This window comes from Poecilia reticulata, linkage group LG10, assembly GCF_000633615.1.
Source record: "Poecilia reticulata strain Guanapo linkage group LG10, Guppy_female_1.0+MT, whole genome shotgun sequence".
NCBI classification, from domain to species: domain Eukaryota; kingdom Metazoa; phylum Chordata; class Actinopteri; order Cyprinodontiformes; family Poeciliidae; genus Poecilia; species Poecilia reticulata.
This window is the reverse complement of record NC_024340.1, coordinates 22,904,335-22,909,603: the sequence shown is the minus strand read 5'-3', so window position 1 is coordinate 22,909,603 and position 5,269 is coordinate 22,904,335. Positions and strand designations below refer to the sequence as shown.

General features: G+C 40.3%; 1 protein-coding gene across 1 annotated transcript in view; it reads left to right on the top strand.

Moving 5' to 3' along the window:
• The first annotated feature begins 3,839 nt into the window (after positions 1 to 3,839).
• ahnak (AHNAK nucleoprotein) overlaps positions 3,840 to 5,269 on the top strand; it is a 22,746-nt gene continuing 21,316 nt past the window's right edge. Inside the window, exon 1 of the mRNA XM_017307026.1 lies at positions 3,840 to 4,110. The gene's annotated coding sequence lies outside the window, so the exon portion shown is untranslated. The remainder of the gene's footprint in view (positions 4,111 to 5,269) is intronic.

Genomic DNA, 5,269 nt, shown 5'->3' with positions numbered 1-5,269 from the left:
ATATATTTATTATTGTTTTTCTTCTTTAGATATTAGGTTGACTTAGAATGATTCCAAATAATGTACAGGAATAACCTGGTGCTGTTACATGTCAATCATCAAGGGGGCCACTGGGTGGGCCAATCAGATGACAGGGGGGGCACTGGCCCCCCCTCTGGCTCCGGCACTGACAGCAGGTATAAGTCTATCATATAACACACTCCTTGACATCTGAGTCCAACGATAACTTTTCTCATGCTTGATTCTTTTTGCTGCCTTCCAAGAGCCGTTCGTTAAAAACAGCTGAAGTTCAAACTCTAGAGAACTACTACACTTCTCTGAGTTCTTCTGCACATGCTGGGAATTGCTCTCTTTTATCACGAAGCACATACAGCAACAGAGCTACATTTTGGCCTTACACATAAGAAGTCACTCTTGTTTTTGTGGAAGATCCTCACGGTGTTTTTTTGAGGGCGGACAAAACAAACCCCAAGCTGTCTTGATATGCAGCGTTTTAAAGCCGTAGTTTTTTTTAAATATGAGCATGCACACGTCCAAGCGTCTGCACCACACCCTGTTCGTCTACCACAAAGCAGAGCGGCAACTTCCTCTGTTCCTGTGTCTCGCAYGCTGTTTGCTCGTAGAGCACGGGTGTGTAGAGAGGAGATCGGCGAGAGGGTTATTTCAGATATGGTTAAAATTAGGAGAAGCAGTTATCTGGCACGACAGTTGAGTGACTGCATCTAAGAACAACATGAAATTTTCTATCCACAACTGGAAGTGCACATAAATACTCGAGTGAACTAACTGGCTGGGAAAACTTGAGCTGGGAAAGTTTCCAGAGAAGCTCGAGTAATTTTAAATAAAAACTGTAAGACAAATAACGTAAGGAGTAAATCTTTCAAATAAAAAAATTGGAAATATTATGTACATGGGAAATAACACACAGTGCCCTACTCATCTCTTGAAATTGTGCAGTTGCACAATCTCAAATTTCAGTACATTTGTTATTAGAAACATAAAAATGATTGGCAGCCTCTAAAAATACCAATGAAGCAGATGAAACTAAAGCTTTTTGTAATCTATATGTTAGCATGTTTTACAGTTTTACATGTAAAGCAACTTTTAATAGAAATAAATGATGCCTATTTCTCATAAAAACTCTTTAAAACTGGAAATATAGAGGAACACTACTCAGACACAAAATGAGAACACCACGAACAACTTTATTTGTTTCAGTAATTCAGATAAAAATTGTAACTATACAAGTATATATTCGAAGTGTTAATTTTTATTATTGAATACCCACAATTCCATATATTTTTTTAGAAAGTTTAATTACACAGAATTAATTAAAGTTTTATTTTTAAATATAAAAATCTTGCCCTACTGAAACATATTTTCACATACTGTACCAGACAGTATATGCACTCAAGAATTTCTTTTGCATAAAATTAAGACGAGGCGTAAATTCAAACTGGGAGAATCTTCAGCTTTTACCTGCATCATCATCAATCGCCGTGTTACCACCAGCACCAGGTCCTCTCTCCGCCTCAGCCAATCGTAGATCAAGAATCCCTCTATAAGGCCCGTCATCCATGGATCAACCTGCTTCCCTGCCATGCTTCGACCCGCCTCCACCCCGTCTCCACCCTCGCCCTCCCAGGCTTCTTCAGGTTTTCCCTTCTTCCCGGTCTCCACTCCACCACCAGTGTCCGGGCCCCAGGGAGGAAAAACACCCTAATCCCCACCCTAGACTGTCCATTCAATCTGATTGCAATTCTCAGCATACACGTCTTCTACTGGGATCCGAGCGCTAAAGCACTTTCAAATAAAAACCTTCTAATTTCTGCTTCCTCAATCTGTGAGTCTCCCAAGCAGAATTACTGCATCCCTGCAACGTGGAGCCCATGCCTGTGCGCTTTGCCGAGGGGTTAAGTCCAGGTTGTGARGCATCTTTGAGGGACATGAAAAATGRGTTATTTAACTCTGATATGGAAGCCTTCAAGTACTGTGGGCTGTCGATAAAATGTTTATGTTGTGTGTTTTAAGGTTTTTTGTGATATCTACTGTCTTCCTTATTTCCACTCCTGGGGGTACAGTCRATCATCGGATTGGCTGCTTTGCAAACGCCAGCCAATAACATGTCAGTTGCAACTCAATATTTCAGGTCACCCGGGCTTCATTCAATGTTTTAGATCTTTACAAACAATTAATGGGATTTTTYGGTGAATAATTTGGAGCCAAGWTCCARGGRAAAATCCACAAATAGGAGGGAGTTGACTGTACTTCATGGATTCCAAGTCAGATGYGTTTGCTGGTAAATTAAGCAAAAATGTGATTCCTTGGTCATGAAAGGAGGTATTAATATTATGGGCAGTGTGAAAAAGGTCTAAGTCATGGATTTGATACAACACAACTGACCAACACCAGCAGATGACTTTGCTCAAAAAATGAAAAATGGGTCTATATTTATTGTGAGACTAAAAATGTAAGTAATAATTTRTCCTTGATAAGAGGTGGAAATCTCCAAAGAGTGGAATTAATAGTTTATTTTTCAGTTTTTTATTACTGAAAAAAAAAAAAAATCCTAAAATAAAATATCCTAATAAGGATACCTAACAAATTATGGAAGAAGCTGCAATTTCTGACAGCTCCAGTCAGTTAAAAATCTAGGCATTATAGTATGATGTTTCTGACATCAGCTTAAATGAAAGCAACACAACGGGTGGCGTTAGAAAAAAAGGGCACTTAAGTTCATRTGAAGTGGCCACTGGGAACATCAGAAAGAAAGGTTGGGTTACTTTGTTTTAGTTACTGAACTCCTTTAACCAGATATTTTAATATATACCCCAGCTGCTGGTCCAAATACCCTCATATATCTCCAGGCAGATTTTTCTGCTGAGGTTGTCATTGAGCAGCAACTCTGTTAATGTCGTATAATGCCTTCCTTTATTTTTMCAACACATGGAAAACTGTGCAGCTTTGACCAACTTCCAAGTGTTTAATTTAACATTGGTGTTATTTTCTTTGGCTGCTCTTGCACTGGAGCAAAACTGTGCTTTTAAGGAGCTTTAAGCTTATTTCAAATGACAGTAGGCTGGAAGAGGAGGGGAGCACCTACCTCATTAAAATGTTTGACAGTGTATTTCACTCTATTACAGAGCCATGCCACWGTCATGAGTGTTTTTGGCACATTAACTACCATTACAAAGGGCAATTTATGCTAGAGAACCTCTGCATAAAAGAATGTAAAACCTGCTTTTATTATAGGTTTTTACGATTCAAACAGCTCTCACTGAAATAAAAGTAGTTGAGTTTTTGCAACGCTGTCATCCTGGGTGGCACTGCGCCAATTAAAAACTTTCACGTAAACAAGTAGTTTTGCTTTTGAGTACAGGAGCACTTTTCATTTATGAGTCACTCGGTTWATGATAMGTTTGTGTAGTGATTTCAGTGATGTTATAACAGGGTCGTGCTATTGTCTGTCATATGAGACGCACAWTGTGATGTGTTAAACTGTGTCAGCACGAGACAAATACYAAACACGTGAGCATCACGTTTAAGTAGTTATACATTGACGGCAATGAAAATGTACACGGATATGTTTGAGAGCCGTTTCAAAACTGTTGTTTGACCAGTTTCCATACTGTCAATCACCTTTTCTCCCCTGAACCAGAACTCAAGTCTTTTTGTTATACGTCTCTGCAGCCCTCTATGTGGAACAGTGGGTGGTCCCAGTGGAAAGGACCACTCCCTCCAACAGGTCTCCTCCCTTGTATTCTCCTCCCTCTGCAAACCAGGAGCCCTACCCAGCTCCTGGTCCAACCACTCGGCTTAGTCCAGAGTAGAAGCCACACAGAGGAGAGAGAGAGAGAAAAAAAAAAACAAAAAAAAAAAGAGGCTTAAATCAACTCAGAGAAGGGAGGGAGGGAAAGAGGAGGGGGGAGAAAACGCCCTGGAAGCCTAACTGGTCGAGAAATAGGAAAACAGAGACAGACTTCTGACAGACTGCAAACTTGTGACAGTGTGAAAAGTGCTCTGTTTATGCTTGGGTGAAGGGGAGAAGACACGTTTTTCAAGGATGCTCAGGCGGGTGTGAGGCTTCTTTGGCGCAGCGATTGCGCACAGGTAAAGATGAACTTTTTCTCTCTTTTTTYCTGCTTTACAGTGAAGTTAATGTTTGCTTTTTGACTGTTGAAATTTGACAAACTGTTCTTTGTTTCATGCTTATCTGCCCATCAAGATCTAGGCGTTCAGTCAGTTTCAACAGCAGTCGCAAAAGCGTCAGTGTTATCAGCTTGCATTCCTTTATTGTACTRTTATGGGGCACTTGTTACGTCTGTGTTTGTAAGTTTACAATGACAGTGTCCTGCTTTATTACACGTGCGTATCTGCTCTGATGTTGTGTGCTTCTTCCAAAAGAAAGAAAAAAGTTGGGGGGGGGGGGGTTTCCAACAGAAAGTTCTGGGAAGTTTAGTGTATTATGTTTTTGTTCAGTATATTTCTGTAAAGTGACAATCTGTATGGATCTCATTGCACATTCACAGCCTCATTTAAAGCAAAGCATGGCATGAGAAGTGGGTGTGTACCCACAGCCACATGAATGCTGAGGGTTTAACTGCAGTGGCGCACTTTATTTTCCCCTAACAGAAGAAGTCGAGCAGGCATGAAAAGTGTTTAAGAAACTTTTTCAAACGTGATTTAAGTGACTTGAGGAATAAAAATAGGGGGTTTTACACAATCACAGTTTTTCTGTAGTGGTTTGATAATTTGATGCCTCTTTGCATTCACACTATTCTGAATCCTGATTTGGAAAGAGAACCTTTAAGGAGGAATTTGTGGATGGAATGACGTGGCAGCGGCTGGATGGGAGAAATCATGYTGTGTTGATGTTATGGTTGATGCCTTTCTCCCATCTATACTCCACCTTTTGTTAGATAGCAAGTGAAGGTACTTCACTGTTAGAGCCTGCAGCAACAAGTTTGGGTGTGGATCTCTCTCCTTCACCTCCCTTCTCCTGCTTCTTTTTTTCTTCCCTCCCTTCTTGCTTTGCTGTCTCCTCAGACAGGCACACCCTTTTACAGCCAGAAAAAAAAAAGAAAAAAAAAAGGAACCCATACACACCAGAGACAGTTGTCACAGTCGAACTCTTTTAACATCCTGACTGGACAGTGAAGGSCACATGTTGAATGTTGTTAACTTTTCTCTGCTGGTGTTTTATGTAAGCTTTCAGTTCAGAATGTTTGTCTTATGAAATGTTGAACGTCTGTGTAGAGTTTTTTTTTTT